This window comes from Schistocerca serialis, chromosome 2, assembly GCF_023864345.2.
Source record: "Schistocerca serialis cubense isolate TAMUIC-IGC-003099 chromosome 2, iqSchSeri2.2, whole genome shotgun sequence".
NCBI lineage: Eukaryota > Metazoa > Arthropoda > Insecta > Orthoptera > Acrididae > Schistocerca > Schistocerca serialis.
The window spans coordinates 809,723,356-809,743,402 of record NC_064639.1 but is presented as its reverse complement, the minus strand read 5'-3'; positions in this window follow the sequence as shown (position 1 = coordinate 809,743,402).

The window sequence follows — 20,047 nt, the reverse complement described above, 5'->3', positions numbered from 1 at the left end:
ATTGTAATTCTGTCAGCGACAGCAAAGGACCTGGAAGAGCAGCTGAATGGAATGGACAGTGTCTTGAAAGAAGGATGTACGATGAACATAAACAAAAGCAAAACGAGGATAATGGAATTAAATGAAGTGATGTTGGTGGAATTAGGTTAGGAAATGAGACACTTAAAGTGGTAAATGACTTTTGCTGTTTGGGGAGCGAGATAACTGATGGTGGGCGAGGTAGAAATGGCATAAAATGGAGACTGGCAATAGCAAGGAAAGTGTTTCTGAAGAACAGAAGTTTATTAATGACTTGTATAGATTTAATTGTCTTGAAGTCTTTTCTGAAAGTATTTGTACGGAGTGTAGCCATGTATCGAAGTAAAACATGGATTGTAATGACGAAGTACTGAATGTAATTGGGGAGAAGAGGGATTTGTAGCACAACCTGACTATAAGAAGGGATCGGTTGGTAGGAAATGTTCTGAGGCATCAAGGGATCACCAATTTAATACTAGTGGGCAGCGTGGAGTGTAAAAGTCGCAGAGGGAGACCAAGAGATGAAGCCGATTCAGAAGGATGTAGGTTGCAGTCGGTACTTGCAGATGAAGAAGCTTACACAGGGTACAGTACCATGGAGAGCTGCATCAAACCACTCTCTAGACTGAAGACCACAACAACAACAACAGCAACAATAACATATGAATAGATCATCCTGGTTTAACAGTGTTAGAATTAAGTTTCAGTATGTTCATTGCTGCAGACCTTTTAACTAAATATCAGGGAAATATTGACTTTGATCAGGGCCGCTCTGTGTCAACTTGACCAGATTCTGAAATAAAACGGAACCTTTCATTGAAAATTATATGGGCAGTAATAATAAAACATGGGAACAGTCTGTTAGAGTAATGAGAAATAAGATATACCTAAACCAAGATACTGAATTCGGGAATAATGTGCAGTATGCTAATGCGGAGGAGAACTATATCCTAGAAGAAATAGTGGCTAATGTATAGTCAAACTCAGAAGACTTTCATTGACTACAGTCCATAGATCAAATTTCTGATAAATACCAGAAATATGAGAGAGAATTAGGTCTACAAAACATTGTAGATCTAAAGTCTACAAAACATTGTAGATCTGAAGCCTTCCAAGACTGACAGTAATTAGGTTCTATAGAGCGTCTGACGCTCTTTGGCGGATACACAGTTTGGTGTAGGGTCAGGTTTCAGGTCGATGAAACTTTATTCCCCTTTCAAGTTAAATTGTCTTCTTCTGCGAAAAGACAAAATGAGGTGGCTGGTCGGTATTTGTCTAAGTGGGTTCACGACGAAACTTTTATGTAAGAACCGATGCCCACCAAAAACTTGCATCCTGTCTTGTGGCCTGTGATGAATCGCAAGGACGGCTGACGATCCAGAGCGATTACTTCCGACTGTCGTTCAAAACTGGGGAAGGCATATAGCGAGACCCGCTTGTGTGACTGGTCTCTGAACTTTTTGTGGTACCAAGACAGGTCTGTATGACCTGCATCGTCGGGTGTTAGGGAGTTATCTGAGGAACAACTTCTCGATTTTCCACGGAATCGTCCTCTAGCGTTCTGGTCGGAGAGCAGTACTGCCCTCTGCCTAATCAGAATGTTAATCTTGTTGATAAGACTGTCATAATACGCTAGTATTTCCTCCAAGGTCCTATTACATGCCGTCCTTGTTCCAGGGCAGGAGGTTGGTAGGATCGCGTCCTGGCCGCGTCCTGGCCGCCAAGGGCGCTACAGCGTCCAGTGACATGTCCGTTTGTGACGCTATAATGGCCTTCACCCGTGCTGACAGACAGCTGCTTCACAATATGCACAGCAATGCATCAGGCACCGTGCATGCGTCAACTTGCTTCTTAAATGACAGAGATACTGGGACTGCCTTTTGTCGCCGAAGTCTTCCTGTGTGAGAAAATGCCATCCTCGTTCCTCCTGCGAAGCGGAATCGCCTCATATTAACTCGGCCCTTAGCTTCGTGTACGAGCTTATGTTCGGAAGTGAAGTTATAATGTCTTGAAGATCGGCTGCGTAGCGGTGGTCCAACTGTCTAACCACCAGCTCAAATTTAATGGAATCTACGGTCACTTCGGCGGTGGCCAAAACGGGGATAGCCAAATTGCATGTCTTGATACTGCTGGTTTGTCCGTCGTTTCACTAATTTTTGATTCTCGAAGGTTCGCCGCTATACGTCTCTCTGGCTGGTGTATTTTCTGTAGCTGTGATCACGTAGCCATCACCACTGTTGCAATTCTGTACGTTGTTAGGCTTGCAAACTCGATATTGTCTTCTGACCACTGCGAGAATCATATACGAACGAAAGTGTGGTTTTGGAGTAACACTTTATTCCGATAAATCGCATGCCTTCACATTCAGGCTCCAGTTCTAAGCTGAGCGGCTAGTCAGGTGTTTATTTCTTTCTGTATTTTCTTCGCTGGATATTTATTAATTTTCGAGAGTGTTTTTCCACTTACGAAGTTTAATCCCGCGTTTTTGTAAGTCTAAATTCATTCAGTCTGTAGCGCAGTAGTTGCTCATTTGTTTTGTTTTGAAAGCAACCGTCCATTCGTTTAGAAAGCCAGTCAGTCAGGCTCCAGCTCTCAGTTGATGTACTTCTACAGAGCGGAAAATTAAGTGTTTATTTTTTCCTGTAATTTTCCTAATAGCGTATTTATTAATTGTCGTGCATTTCTCCTGTTTAAGAAGTTTCTTTTCGCGTTTTAAAGTGTATAGCGCAATAGTTGCTCACCGAACAGCCAGCTACATAGGTCATTAACGCACCAGCGTCCATTGGTGACATGTCACGAGGACAGCAAGTTGCATATCTACGACTCTGCCCGCTTTTTAGTTTACTCCATCAGTTAGTCTTGCTACGAACGGTAAGGATGTGTGCACGCTGGAGGATCTCGCCGTAGTTTGCCAACAGCTGAATGCGCTTCTAGCTACGATCAGTGACCAGGTTGCTGTCTCAGGATGTAGCGTTGGCGGAGAATATGGCGCATCGCAGTAGACACCTCAGGTGTAGCATCTTTTGCCCTTTGGCTCTGCTTCCGAGGCACCACCCAGTGCACCCGACACGGTGGATCCGCCCTCACAGAAGGTTGAGTGGCGGGTGGTAACGCGTCTCCGTCCCTCGATGCCTTTGACCAATGTGGAGACAGTACGCCTGACCTCGCCCGTTCACCATGTGAGCGGACAGGCGGCCGCTCCTTCAGCAGGAACCGAGCATTCACACGGCGGGTGGGGCTTACTGTTCAACGAGAGCTCCAACGTTATGCGCGTTCTGGAGCCCTTTCAACCTGTGTCACACGGGCTGATTGCTACCACTCGCAGCAAGTGTTTGTCACTTCGTGTATACGCTACTAGCTTGTCGCACTCAACTGTTGGTTCGCACGAGCACGAAGTAGCCAGTGAAGCCTCATGAGAGTATACAAAAAAAATGGTTCAAATGGCTCTGAGTACTATGGGAACTAACATCTGAGGTCATCAGTCCCCTAGAACTTCGAAGTACTTAAACCTAACTAACCTAAGGACATTGCACAAATCCATGCCCGAGGCAGGATTTGAACCTGCGACCGTAGCAGTCGCGTGGTTCCGGACTGAAGCGCCTAAAACCGCTCGGCCACCTCGGCCAGCAGTGTCATACAAAGCTCATTCCTCGCTTATAATATCGAACAAACATATTCGGATAGTTTTCAAACGATTGATTCATTCCGCATCTGCTGAGTTGGGTAAACATTTGCTTAGTGAAATAGAAAGGCCACGAAAGAAACGAAAGTGGGTTCGCCACGACTGGATTAGTCGAAGAGACAAAGCGGTTGTTCCTGCATTAATTTTGAGAGAACTATCTTTGCCTACAGAAATATTCTACAGTTAACAGAAGGAAAGTTTGATGAATTACTTGAATTGGTTACTTCTCAATTAATGAAAAAAGATTAGCTGATGAGAAATGTGATTCCATGTAAGATCAAATTAGAGATCGTCTTGCTTTATTCAGCAATTGGTGACAGTCTGAAATCTTTGCAGTATTTATTCAGAGTTTCCTACAAGACAATATCTACTTTTCTGCCAGATGTTTATCAAGCCATTTATAATGCCTTAGCACCATTCATCAAGGTAAGGTTTTGAGCCGTGGCGAGCTGGCGTAGTGTTAATTTGTTCACGTATCGTTGAGATCGATTGTGGTTGAGCTAAGCTATCTTTGCTTTTCGCGTGTCTTATCTTCCGGGTTGGCGGGCGAAGCGAATTGGTTGTTAGCGTTCGACGGGTAACCCCCGGAGACCTCGTGACATTCGCTGGGAGACGAGTGTCAACGGCTGCCGAACGAGCAGGATGACCGTTACATGTTGTGGTGTGAAAGTGGATGGGCGTTTTGGCGACATGGGCAGCTTGGAGATACAAGTTCTGTGACTTCGCCGAGAACAACATTTGAAGTGAAGCGGTGAAGCTGTGGAACCCGCTCCCTCTTATTGTGTATGTGATATGAAGTTAGTGGACGTAATTGTGTTTTGTTGGCCGACGCAGTCAGGGCCATTTAAAGTTTATTATTGAGGTGAGACTTTCATTTTTTTTTTTTTTTTGGTCATCTGTCTACTGACTGGTTTGATGCGGCCCGCCACGAATTCCTTTCCTGTGCTAACCTCTTCATCTCAGAGTAGCACTTGCAACCTACGTCCTCAATTATTTGCTTGACGTATTCCAATCTCTGTCTTCCTCTACAGTTTTTGCCCTCTACAGCTCCCTCTAGTACCATGGAACTCATTTCCTCATGTCTTAGCAGATGTCCTATCATCCTGTCCCTTCTCCTTATCAATGTTTTCCACATATTCCTTTCCTCTCCGATTCTGCGTAGAACCTCCTCATTCCTTACCTTATCAGTCCACCCAATTTTCAACATTCGTCTATAGCACCACATCTCAAATGCTTCGATTCTCTTCTGTTCCGGTTTTCCCACAGTCCATGTTTCACTACCATACAATGCTGTACTCCAGACGTACATCCTCAGAAATTTCTTCCTCAAATTAAGGCCGGTATTTGATATTAGTAGACTTCTCTTGGCCAGAAATGCCTTTTTTGCCATAGCGAGTCTGCTTTTGATGTCCTCCTTGCTCCGTCCGTCATTGGTTATTTTACTGCCTAGGTAGCAGAATTCCATAACTTCATTGACTTCGTGACCATCAATCCTGATGTTAAGTTTCTCGCTGTCCTCATTTCTTCTACTTCTCATTACCTTCGTCTTTCTCCGATTTACTCTCAAACCATACTGTGTACTCATTCGACTGTTCATTCCGTTCAGCAGATCATTTAGTTCTTCTTCACTTTCACTCAGGATAGCAATGTAATCATCGAATCCTATCATCGATATCATTTCACGTGGTATTTTAATTCCACTCCTGAACCTTTCTTTTATTTCCATCATTGCTTCCTCGATGTACAGATTTCATAGTCGAACTTTAAGGTGGTGAGGAAGAGTTCAGTTGGCCTAGTTAAATGGTGGCCGTTATCTGAAAGTTTTCTCAGAAATTTTATTAGTGCTGTCTCTTGCAATCAAATGATCTTATGTTGGCGTTTTCAAATCCTACACTCTATTAATACAGTTGTCCATGTGTAAAATACTTAAGGTCAAAGTTGCGATTTTGTCAGTAGTGTAACGTGTTTCTTCACACTCTTAACCATATAGCGAGTTTTTAAAGGTTATGCCGAGTGTTTCTATGGTTCGGAGTTATTGGAATGTCTTTGTGATTCGGGCAGAAACTTTTGATTGTGCCAGCGCCTTGGCGTGGAGTGAAAAGTCGTCCGAGGTCTAGACCTGGCAGTGCTTAAGAACCTAGCAACTACCGGGAGTTGCTCACATATCGCCTTACAAAGTTTAGTATTTATCTTCCTTCTGCCAAGGCAGGTTAAGCTGGTAGATATATAAATGTATGTTGTATGTAACCTGTTCGTATATGAACCTGTTTCCTTAAATATTACGGATAGGAAACTGGCTAATCCTTAAGCTGCATACCATCCGCTGAGTTCCTTGTGCAGCTCTTTCTAGTAATCTTTTTATTAACACGTCTGAGCACGTGAACATTTAATTTTAAAGATCAGTGTTTCTGCTGTAGTCTTTTAAGTGGTTATATCATGTTATGAAATTGGATCTTAGCTTGGCACTAGTGTTCAATTGTCATTAAGTCACCCCCTTTACCGGTAATTCTTTTTATTATATGTATTTTGAGGGAAATCCTATATGAGAGTTTGAATTTCTGAAGTTTGTCAGTAATTCTGTTTTTTTAACGAGGGACTGAGTACTGAATACGTTGGGTTTCTAACTGTATTTGCAAAGCTTTATCTAGTGGCTCATACACAATTTGTTATTGTCAAATTCCTTAAAAGGCGCAATGTCAATAAATTGTCTTCATTATAAATTGTGACTATCAACCATGATTCCATCCCTCTTCCTCTTTTATGGTATTTAAGATATGCTGTATAAGTGTGGTACGATTAAGGAAATCACGTACCGGATTTATTTACTTAGCTTCTTTAATCTAGATTTATTACTCTAGGTTAAGTGAAGACATGCATTTGAATGCAAACTTTATTCCTGTTACTTACATTTTTTAAAGTTTTATACGTTTAGTTTTCTGAGTTACATTAAGAAACAGACAGGCATAATACAAATAAACTTGGACCAAGAACTATAAGATCATTTTGTAACGTTACTGTAAAATGTTCAGAATCGCCTGTTGGATAGTGCTGATTTCCGTTTGACTGGATTGTGGGTGTTCATCCGCATTGAAAACCATGATTTCATTAGTGTTTCCGTAGTCAATTTCGTACTAAGCATAGGGACCAGGCTGTCAAGTAGGGCCACTTGATGGGCATCCATTGAATGGACTGCATGGTTATGACCGAGTAACTGAAGATGAACGTGTGTGTCCATTTTTGTACAGAGAAACCAAGGTATTCAATCTTTCTTGCGTGATGAGGCTTTTATTTTGTTTTCAAGTAGAACAAAACTTCTCGTTGGAAGTTTTCTCAGCTGAGATGCAATGTACATTGCAAAATGATCGTATTCGTCTTGACTGCCATCTTGTGATGTCATTGCTGCGATTTCATGCAGTTTTGCATTAAATTGGTTCATAATTTCCAGGGAACCAGATTGTCCTTTCATCCTGTTTTTAGGTGGCTTTGGTGATGCTGTTAACTGCTCGATGCCGACTGTTGAAGAATAATCTGACTGTGACACTTGAACCATATTATATCCTTGGTGGACAGTAGCAGGCAGAGAATTCTCACTGATAGGAACTTCATCCCTGTAGGCACCGTCATCTGTCATCACAGACATATCGTGCTTTGAATAAATAACAACATATTGATACAGATGCACATTTACAATTATCAATTAGAATTTTAGTACGTGAATTTACTTTCAAAACTTATTCTTAAGAATTTTCTTTATTTACTAGCGATTCACCAAGAACATTAACACATCTATCCACGCTATGTGAGCGTGGAAGTAGTTGCCAGTAGGTAACTGATGAAAACATCAAATTTCTTTCAACAAATGGAAATTTTATTCCTGAAAGCTTTCTTTTTTTTTAAGAAACAGATTTTAAATTGTAAGTAGAAAGCACCCTCTAAATATCAAGTTACAATTTATTCAGAGGCAGAAAGAAAAAATTTTTGACTGCATGAGCTTTCGGGCTGAGAACCTTGCCGCTCCCTTTTGACACGGCCATAGTCTCGGCCGCTCACAACAACCTCTGAAAGACTACACTGGTGTAAACCTGAAACACACCAGATGACTTTAAAAAAAAGTTTTAACAACTCACACGAGCACTTAAATTATGCACCCTGTAGGAGAGATGGAAATGGTGCAAAACACTAACATTAAATGGTTAACTTGTCACCGAAGGTGCAACTTGATTTTTTTCAAAAAAAGGCTCACGGTGGAAAGGTGGCAACTTTATATATAAAATGACCATTTAAATAAAAACCCATGAAAAGCAGTCTTACATAAATATACAAGGTTGGCCAAACACATATACCGCCTCTCAAGATGATGGGCAAGATAAAACATATTTTAGGAATTCGGCCGTTACACTTCAAGCAATAAATTGGTTAACACCGAATCCGACAAACTTGACAGAGGCAGCCATTAACGTATGGCAGGCTGACAGACAGACAGACTGACAGACACTAACTGCCTAACAAATGCGGACGGGAGACAGACGAGCAAGCTGGGGACGAGAGACTGACCAATAAAACAAGTAAAATTTAACAAGTAAATGAAACAACATATGACGAATCACTTAACTACTAATAAACTGCGATGTCTGGCGAAGACCTGGCGCAGCACCCCCAAAACGCTCTCCCGAACCGTCCGCTGCCAACCGCTTCAACGGACGCAGAAAGGCGGGCCGATCTCCCGTCTCACGGCGTCGCAGCTCGTACCGGCCAGACCGATGTCGTGGGCTGACTCCTGTTGTTCACGTGTAGGCCGCGGAGCCACTACCCCTCGCTATACGGCGCGGCCCACTGGACTCACATGGCCACCTCACATGCGCCGACGCTCAAGACGGACCAGTCCTCTTGTGTCTCAGTGCGCGACCGACTAACCGATGGATCCAACCGCCAATGACAATTGCCTGAACAAACTCGAGCAGATTGGCGGCCTAACACATACTAGCACTCCGGACGATAGACAGGCACTGACTGCCCCACACTGAGCCGGCTGACCAACTGCTCGACTCGCCACCTAGCGAGCTCATAGCGCCACTTAAATGAACGTGAACAGGCTACCTTTCCCCTTTCCCACCAGAGGGAGACGCCAAAGCTGCGGCAGCCACAGCGGCGCCACCGCCAGAAACGGAGGGCGACTGCTGCACACTACGCGCTGCGGCGCGCTCGTCAAATTTGCCACGGCTCGATAAGGAAGCAGTATCAATATACAGTAACTAATGGATACTTAGCCTGCTTGAGTAAATTAAAAACTTCACCATAAATAATTTATTGTTGAGTGAAATATTACATGACGGTTGTAAATGTTATGTGTAGGTAGGTGAAATGTCCGTTGGACACTATGAACCGGCAGTATACCCGAGGATTGTTCGAGCAACAAATACGTCGGGAGAAACTGAAGAATCACAGGTCCAATATTGTTTTCTATTTTTTTGGTTCCTGTCAATGTTGAAGATTGGTAAGCCATCTAAAAGTCATTTAAACGAAATGAAACTTCCGTTATTGCTGTGGCGCTTTAGGCGCAAAGCGTATTGCCATAATGCGTCACAAGTAACAGCACTTAACTTTTTACAACTACAAAGGTTTAAGGAATTGTGCTGTTTGCAATAGTCGATGCTGAGTACTGATTGAGATACATAGATGTCGGATGTGATTGAAGAGCAACGGACAGTACCATATTCCGAATGCTTAAACTTAATATTTCACTTGAGAAGAATTTTTCATTTGGCGGGAAGCTGGACTTTGTGTGGGAGGTGCCGCTTTTCCAGTTAGAACAAACTTACTGAAGCCAAACAGCCATAGACAACTTTCACTGGAAGAACAAATTTTTAACTATCGCTTGTCAAGAGCGCAACGAGTCGCTCAGAATCGTTTCGTATCTCTCGAAAGCCAAATGATCTCAAAATTGAGACAACAGAGGTGCTCGTAAAGGTAACATTGTGCCTTGCGCAACTGACTGCGCGAGACGGCTGCGAAAGACGAGTTGAGGAAGGAGATTTCAATACAGGCGAAATTAGCTCAGGGGAGTAGAGGCAGGAGATGGTAAATCCATTTCCATTAATTACTTGGACTGTCGTGAGATATTTATCTAACCTCTGTTACAATGATTCAGAATCAGTGAGAAAAAGTAACTCTAAGGCCATCACACCTACATTATTTGTGCTGTGAAAACTGAATTCAGTGTTAAATTGTTAATACTATTCTTAGTTCATATTTAACAACATACAAGCATTGTCTTTTAAAGAACAATACATGAATAATACAATGTCACTACTCAAGACGGATAAAATATAGGCTTCCCCCTTATAGTTGTCCCATACCAAAGGGGCAACATGGATCCGTGAATGGACACTGAACAGACGGTTATCTTCAGTTTGTTGGAGCAATTGATCACCTAAAAACGTGACGCCTGTAATGTACAATTATTTGTAAAAATTTTAACTTACGAAATTAGAGCTGGACTGACGACCACTCATGACATTTCTCAAACCGCAAGCCAAATTAACTTGAGTTTATGTACGTTTTCAGCTCCCATGTCACTTTGTTAATTCATTTCTATATGTGCCCTTAATATTCTTAATTTTTTTCTCAGATGTTCTTCAGAAGGAATTTTCACCCAGTTTCATTCAGTTCTACATATAATCTATAACTATTTCGTCGCGCATTCTTCCCCTTGTAATTACTTGTTATATGTGCCCACAGCCCTTCACATTTCCGATAAACATCCAAAAATTTTAACAAGTCGTTGCCTGACCACTTGTACATATTTCCTTTCTGGTTCTCCATCGATATGACCATGAAACATACCACCCCCATAGCGGAATGGGAGGAGGCAAGAAAAATCAAGGAAGCTTTGATTGAAAACTGTCAACGTAGCATAGACCAGTTCCAGAGAATACTGTTTATCAACACGTACATTTTATCCAAGGGCTACTACATAGCACAGGTTCTCCCCATTCCATCAATGGTGGTGAAGACGATCATGTCCACCTTAGCAAAGTTCTTGTGGAAAACGGAATTGTTTCGAGTGCGGGTGAAAACAGCAGTTTTGGATCCAAGCAATGGAGGAATGAGTCCAACCGACATCAAGTCTAAAGCGATGGCATTATATGTCAAACGAACATGGAGCATAGTGTGTAACGATCCAGGGTGCATTACACCAAAACTATACGACATTGTAAGGCCATAAAGTACAGAGCCGCCGATAAATATACAAAAAATAAGTTTTAAGCTAAAACACATTAGGGAGTATTATCTTGAACTACGCTATGTCAGCAAAAAGCTTTTAAACTCTAAAAACGTTACAGCAAAGGCGATTTTAGCTGAAAGACGGAAACATGAAAAGAAAAATAACATAGAAACTAAATATTCTGGAACAGCATGGAATGTGGTCTGGAAAAACATCAGTAGTGATGTTATTTCGTCCTACGTGAGAACAGCGTGGTACAAAGTAGTCAATAACATCATCAGCACTAATGAGTGTCTCTTTGCCATCGGTTTAAGTGACACTAACCTCTGCAGCAAATGCAACCTCGTTGATAGTGTGCCTCATCGTTACACATGTGGAGATCGGATTATCAACTAGAGGTGGAGCAGGGAGAAAATTGCTCAAATAACAAGAACTTCAGCAAACAATGTACCGACTAACATTTTATTCAGACCAGAAGAAAGTTACTATCCTCAGGCAAAAAATAACGTAAGGAATTGGTTAATGGGCAAATATACAAGTTACTTTTTTAACAACATTGGGAGCGATGAACACATTGAATACAAGGTGTATATGGAAAATAAATTCGATAAAACACTTAAGTATCGGAATCACAATAAGAAATATGGAAACATGCTCTGAATTGTTTTCAACAGAATGGGTGTAGGTTAGGAACTGGATTCCTCGTAGAGAGGGGATGGGTTGGGTCACGTTCCCGACCCTAACCTCACCTGCAAGTCACACATGAAAAATAAATCAGTAGTACAACAGATACAAGAATATGACGGCAAACATCTGGTGTCTGTTATAAAGGAAGACCTTGAACTCCCTATGGATGCGTTTAGAAGGCTGGAACTGACGAAAATAACAAGGCAGTGAAGGACTTTGCGATTTCGCTGTTCGGGACTGCTCTCCTGTCCACGTAGTTTACCCTGGAAGGAACACACATCAAGGATTTACTGAATGATTAATTTGGGGCTGGGAAATGATGATAAGGGACCTCAGGCTGCAGGAGAAGAAAATGTGCATGCTGAACTGCCACCTGTTGAAGGTGACAGTAAAGTTGCTAAATGTGTGCTACTGCTAGAGACTGAATATGATTCCTCATTCTTTGAATGCTGTAATTTATGACTGCAATTATGTTTCACCTTATTTGTGTCATTTCATTGTAGCCATTTTTGTTACTGTTTTTGTGGGAAAAAAAGAAGAAATGGTCAGCGTGACGGAGTGCCGTCCTAAGGCGCCGGGATTCGATTCCCGGGTGGGTCAGGGATTTTCTCCGCTCAGGAACTGGGTGTTGTGTTGTCTCCTCATCATTTCATCCCCACGTGGCGCGTAGGTCGCCCAATGTGGCGTCGAAAGTAATAAGACCTGCCCCAAGGCGGCCGGACATGCCCCGTAAGGGACCTCCCGGCCAATGACGCCAAACGCTCATTTCCATTTTTTACAAAGAAACATAAACAAAACAAATACAGTGAACAAACCAAATAAGCTGAACGCCATGTGTGATTACAAGAGAGCAACTAGCGACTCAGTGGTCAGACGAGGCGACAAAAGCGCTATGTAGCGGCAACTAGGTCACGTGACTACCACACGCGGCTACTAGAATAGAAGATGCTCAATTCCAGTCGCCTCCAGTACTTAGTCGCTGCTAGTCGAGTCAGTAGCAGTGAGTACGTTATCACATGAAGCGATTACTCGCTGCTGTTCAAGTAGCTGCGACAAAAATCGCAAGAGTTCACGGCTGGAAGAAAAGCCAATGTGCAATCGATATGTCAGCCGCGGGGGGCCCATCAGAGATGTAGAGTGTTTATCCTTCAGTGTGCCGTCGTCTGCAAATTGTGGCTCATGTCGGCACCAAGGACGCCTGTCGTATGGGTTCTGAGGCCATCCTCAGTTTGTACTGGCGCCTGGTGGAGATGGTTAGCACTGCTGGCCTCGCGCACTGTGGAACAAACAGAGCTCGCAATTCGCAGCATTGTTGCCAGAGTTGATAGTGTCCTTTAGTCTGGAGCCGACTTGAGTGTCTCAACCAAAGGCTTCGTCGACTCTGTGACGGCTGCAGGTTTCTATATCGGCGTCACTGTGTGGGGTTTGTAGGACTCCTCTTGATAGGTCAGAGATGCATTACACAAAAAAAGCGGCTACATGGGTAGCAGAGAATTTCTGGAGTGCACATGAGGGTTTTTTAGGCTACGCGATAGTTTGAGGCGCTCTGATGAATACTCGCGAGTTGATTTGCAGCAAGGGAATTCAAACAGCGTTCAGAATGAAGACACTTCGACTTTTAAAATTTTGTCACTAAACTGTCGGAGTATTCGAAATAAAGTTCCCGAATTTACAGCCCTCTAGGAATTTGCTAGAGCTTATATTATTCTTGGGACCGAGAGCTGGCTGAAACCCGAAGTGGAAAGCTCTGAGATACTTAGTGAGTCGTTGAATGTAGATTCATGCCATAGGAGGCAGCTTGTAAAAATCTTGTCTCTACTGAGGTCGAATTTGAGTGTGACAGAGAACTTACTTGATGGCGTATAACACGCGTAGGTAAACACAAGTTAATTATTGGATTTTTTACCGGCCTCCCGATTCCGCTGTGACAAATCTACAGTCATTCAAAGAAAGTCTACGTAACGGGTAAATATCCAGATCATGCAATATTAGTTGGAGGCGACATTAATGTACCGAGTACAGACTGGGTTGTCTGTGTATCCATTGCGGGGGGTACAGACAAATACTTGTGAGCACATTTTCTGAAAACTGAGTAGTTAAATCGGCAGCCCATACACAATGGGAATATCTTAGACCTAGTAGCTACAAACAGGACCGAGCTTATGGGCAACATAAGTACAGAAAATTGGACTGGCGATCATTACGTCAGTAATCAGGCAAGATGGCTAGGAGAGTTTTTCTCGTAGATGCAGCAGATAATCAGTTGCCAGAACTAAATTTTCACACTGCAGCGGAGTGTGCGGTGATATGAAACTTCCTGGCACATTAAAACTGTGTGCTGGACCGGGACTGGAACTCGGGACCTTTGCCTTTCACAGGCAAGTGGTCTACCCACTGAGCTACCCAAGCACGACTCATACCCCGTTCTCACAGCTGTAATTCTGCCAGTACCTCGTCTCCTACCTTCCAAATTTCGAGTCTCGGTCCGGCACACAGTTTTAATCTGCCAGGAAGTTACATATCAGCGCACACTCCGCTCCAGAGTGAAAATTTCTTTCTGGAAACATCCACCAGGTTGTGACTAAGCCATGTCTCCGAAATATCCTTTCTTCCAGGAATGCTAGATCTGCAGGTTTCGCAAGAGGGCTTCTGCGAAATTTGGAAGGTAGGATACGAGGTACTGGCGGAATTATAGCTGTGAGGACATTGCGTGAGTCGAGCTTGGGTAGTTCAGTTGGTAGAGCACTTGCCCGGGAAAGGCAAAGGTCCCGAGTTCGAGTCTCGATGCGGCACACAGTTTCAATCTGCTAGGAAGTTTCAGATAAGCAGTTGTCAGCATCTCAGACAGTGAACTGACAACGATTAATTCCAGTAGGATGGATGCCGAGGAGTTATGAGCAAAGTTTAAGCAGATCGTAAAACCCGGTCTGGAGAGATATGTGCGTAGTAGGAAGAGACCCACCACGGTTCAATAACGAAATTGGGAGGATGCTAAGGAGGGAGAGGCTGTTCTCCTCGTTTTTAAAGCGAAGATTAGTAGAGATTTGTGCGTCTATGAAAAGGTCTATGCGTTAGCAAAAGATCTGGCAGAGAACCCGAGAAAATTCTGGTCCTCTGAAAAATTGTTAAGCGGGTCTAAGGCTTCCTTTCAGTCGCTTATGGCCTAGTCTAGTGTGGCAGATGAAGTCACCAAGACGAAAGCCGAATTTTTAAATTTCACCTTCAAGAAATCGTTTACACAAGAGACTCGTACGAACGTCCGATCATTTGATGGTCGAACAGACCCCCGTATGTATGACGTAGTAATAAGCATCCCTGGCGTATAGAAACAACTGAGAGGTTTGAAAACAAATAAATCGCCAGGTCCAGATAGAATCAGAACGGTTTTACATCGAGTACCCCACAGCACTGGTCCCTTACCTAGGATGCATCTATCCTGAATCTCTCGCCCTGCACTGAGTCCCAAGTGACTGGAACATGGTGCAGGCGACTCGAATAAATAAGATGGGGTAAAGAACGAATCCGCAAATGACAGGCCTTGTCCCTAACTTCAGTATGCTGCAAAATCCTGGAACGTGTTCTCAGTTCGAATATAGTAAACTTTCTTAAGCCTGAGAAGCTTACGTCGGCGAATCAGCGTGGTTTCAGAAAGTATCGCTCGTACAAAACTCAGCTGGCTGTTAACGAACGTACGACTTTACGGAATAAGTTCGCAGATATGTGAGAATCTCGAGCTCTTCTTAAGCAATAGAACCCAGTATTTTGTCCTCTACGGTGAATGTTTATCAGAGACAGGGTTATACGCAGGAGTGCCCCAAAGAAGTGTGACATAACCACTGTTGTTCTCTTTATACATAAATTTTTTGGGGGACAGGGTGGGCAGCAGTCTGTGGTTCTTTGCTGACGATGCAGTGGTATACAGTAAGGTTTCAAAGTTGACTGACTGTAGGGAGATACGACTTAGACAAAGTATCCTGTTGTTGGGGAGCAGTAATACTAGAGTCCTGCTTGGCCCAGTCATGTCGTTTTAATATCTGCGCGTAATGTTGCAAAATAATATGAAGTGCAATTAGGATGTGAGATGTGTTGTAGGGAAAGCGAATGGTCGACTTTGGTTTATTGGGAGAATTTTAGGAAAGAGTGGTTCACCTGTAAAGGAGACCGCATATAGGACGCTGGTGCGACGTGTTTTTGAGTGCTGATACAGTGTTTGGAATTTGTACCTGGTCGGATTAAAGGAAGACATCGAAGAAACTCAGAGGGGGTCGGGTTCATTTGTTACCGTTAGGTGCGAACAAAACGTAAGCGTTACGGAGATGCTTCGGAAACTGAATTGAGAATCCCTGTATCGAAGACGATGCCCTTTCCGATAACCACTATTGAGAAAATTTAGAGATACCGCATTTCAAGCTGACTGCCGAGTGAGTCTGCTGTCGCCAACATACTTTACGCCTAAGGACCACGAAGATAAGATACGAGACGTTGGTTCTTATACGGACTCACATATAATACAGAGAGCCGGTTTTCCTCGCAGAGTTAGTGAGTGGAACAAGTGGAACATGAAAGAAGATGACTATTGGTTGCACAGGGTACCCTCTGATCGCTCATCGTATGGTGACTTGCGGGTTACCTATGTAGGTGTGGATGCAGACAGCAAGAAAATGCGATGTACTCACTAACACAACGCGGTGTACTCGGTAACCAAATGAACGAATAAAGATGGTAAAGCAAAAAATGTCGACAACGTTAAGGTCATACAACTCCTCACTGCAGCAAGGAGAAGGCATTTCACAACGCTTCAGGCATTCAGTGCGTGATATCTGTTGACATCTGTCAAACGATCAGCTGGTCATCTGAAGTCTGCTGTTGTTGTCTCTTGTCGTCGCTACGGGATTTTCAAAGGCGGCATGACCATAGCTTGGGGCGCTGTACACAATTTGTTTCATCGAGTCTGGATTACAGAAAGAATGATATCGTTATTTTTATCTAAAACCATCTTATCTGTCTGCTTGTCTGTTTGAAAACGCTAAATTCTTTATGGGGTTCTTACAAGTAACTTAAGCATAGCTTCAGACATCAAAATCGGATCACAGAAAAATATATCATACTTGAAATTTTTTCCTTACTAGCGTCATAAATGTCTGTTATTTTTTCACAACTAACCTGCTGAACCAAAATCGATGAAATTAGGTACGGAAACAGCTTCAACCCCGAGAAAGAACATAGCCTACCTTACAAAGTGTGTAGTACAATGTACCTATTGATTTGAAAAATATTACGCGATGTAGGGAAAAAGACCTATCTTCGAAAAAGTTGTTTACACTTTGACTTGTTATCTTTTGCGAAAATGCGGTTTTATGATTGATACATGCCACGTGATACGATTCAAAGCAATGAATACAATGATTATACAATCTTCAACATATCACATCTCTTTTATACTTTTAGAAAATTAGCTACAAGTAGCTTATTTCTTGTTGTTTTTACACGGGTTCACGACAAGCTTGTTTCGACATTTGTCCCATTTTCAAGCGTTCGTCTAGATGGAGTGACCGTCCATAAGGTATTATTTTTTAATGACAGTGTGTTCCATTGATGCTTTGAAAACATAACGCTGAATGGAACGATCTGCCATTGACAACCGTCACAAAGTAAAACGAAATTTCGAGAGAAGATAAATAGACGACCTATTTTAACAATGTAGTAAAGAAAATAAATTAGGATCGAAGGTGGTTTATGGGGACCTATGCACAAACAGCAAGAAATAAACTATTAGCAGATCTTTTTGTAAAAGTATGTAGAAAATGTTATATTATGACCTTATGCAAGCTGTGGGACCAACAGAAAAAGTTATTTAATCTTCAGCATGTTTAATCCATACTTCCCACTTTTAATTCCATAATATACATATTATACAATAGTCACTTCAGCAGCACCATGCATTGATGCACGCTCCTGCCCATGCCCGTCTGGACGCACTGCTAGGCAGCGACGATGAGCATGCCGACGCATCGTGCACTGTGACGTCTTGGAAGGGGGGAGAAGGGGGCAAACATCAGGAACTATGCTGATGTTACTGCATGTACAGTGGCCTACTAATCATCACTCAACTAACGAAACTACTGATATGTGAATGCAGCTGTGATTAATGACGAGGCTTGCGTACACTCCATTTTTGCTTAGCTCTCTCACAAACAATTTTCTTTGATATTATGCATTTGACACATGGCTCGACTTACGTATATTCGTAGCTGCTTCTGCTATACGAGTATTTCTGACTGAGGTCTTTGAGCAAGAGTGATTTCACCCTATGTCTAGCAACGAGGTGGTCGCCACAAAACTTGGAAACGTGTGATAAGGTCTTATGGGAACAAACAGCTTAGGTCATCGGTCCCTAAGCCTACACAGTACTTAATCTAACTTAAACTAACTTACGCTATGGACAACACACACAACCATGCCCGAGGGAGAACTCGAAACTCCGACGTGTGGAGCCGCACGGACCGTGACAAGGCGCCGTACATCGGGCAGCTACCCCGCGCGACATGTTGTCGCCACACATGGCATGCTTGCTTTGAAGGGAAACAGGCGTTCTTCTGCAGTCGATTCCGGTGTTTTCCTCGTGTGTCTCGCGTAGTAAAACGAGTGACTGAATTATCTTACGCTGAGAGAAAGAGAGGGAGTCATGCATGAAAACGCTATACGTTTCTATTCTGGAAGTTATTGATTTATTGGCCACGGTTCGGCCGCCGTATTGCAAGTCTTTCTCGTTGACGTCACTTCGCCGACTTGCGTGTCAAAGAAAATGAAAATAATGACGAAGGACACACAGCACCCAGTCCGCTGCCGGGAATCGAACCCGGGCCTCTTGCCTCATATGCGGCAACGCTACGGCTGTGCTACGGAGGCGGACTGTGGTAGTGATAATAATAATAAACGGCTCCTCTATGTATGCTTATTTTACAGCCCATGTTAACGTGTTTCTTTATTTTCCGATCTGCAGAGTTACACTAGAAGAGTGTAATTTCTTAGACAATATTATCGAACGAGTAGAAGAGTGACACTCGCGATCATTATGGGCCAGATTCCATTCTGTTCACGGGTGGTTTGTGTTTCGTGACCAGGTTTAGCATTCCGGCATTTCGTTCGCCACAAGGTTTTGCGTACCATCTTTTTCAAATCTGCTTTGTGGATTCAGTCTTTGTATCATCGTGCTGAGAGTACAACGTAGACAAGGTAACATCAGTATGATTGTTCTCTGTAGAATACTTCACCCTCCAGCTGAAAAGGAAATTTCATGTCTTTACTGCTACGAAGGGCGTTTAGAAAAACCGTGCAAAAATAAAAACTACTTACGTGTTTGGGGTAAACCTTTTTCATTTTTAGACGTAGTCTCCTTTGAGACTTACATACTTCGTCCAACGCTGTTCTAATTTGTTGATCACATCCGAGTAATAGGAATTGTCCAAGTCTGCAAAATATCTATTAGTTGCTGCAAACAGCTTCTCATTTGAATAAAATCTTTGTCCCGCCAGCCATTTCTTCAAATTGGGGAAGAAATAATAGTCCGAGGGTGCCAAGTCTTGTGAACAGGGGGGGGGGGGGGGGGATGTGAAACGAGCTGGAATCCTGTTTCCATTAAGTTTGCGACCACAACTGCTGATGTGTATGTTGGTGCATTGTCGTGATGGAAAAAGACTTTTTTGCGGTCCAATCGCCAGGGCTTTTCTTGCAGCTCGATTTTCAAACGGTCCAATAACGATGACTACGAGGTGCATTCAAGTTCTAACGTCTCCGATTTTTTTTCTAATTAACTACTCACCCAAAATCGATGAAAGTGGCGTTGCTTCTCAACGCAATCGCCCTGCAGACGTACACATTTTTCACAACGCTGACGCCATGATTCCATGGTAGCGGCGAAGGCTTCTTTAGGGGTCTGTTTTGACCACTGGAAAATCGCTGAGGCAATAGCAGCACGGCTGGTGAATGTGCGGCCACGGAGAGTGTCTTTCATTGCTGGAAAAAACCAAAAGTCACTAGGAGCCAGGTAAGGTGAGTAGGGAGCATGAGGAATCACTTCAAAGTTGTTATCACGAAGAAACTGTTGCGTAACGTTAGCTCGATGTGCGGGTGCGTTGTCTTGGTGAAACAGCACACGCACAGCCCTTCCCGGACGTTTTTGTTGCAGTGCAGGAAGGAATTCTTTTCTTCAAAACATTTTCGTAGTATGCACTTGTTACCATAGTGCCCTTTGGAACGCAATGGGTAAGGATTACGCCCTCGCTGTCCCAGAACATGGACACCATAATTTTTTCAGCACTGGCGGTTACCCGAAATTTTTTTGGTGGCGGTGAATCTGTGTGCTTCCACTGAGCTGACTGGCGCTTTGTTTCTGGATTGAAAAATGGCATCCACGTCTCATCCATTGTCACAAC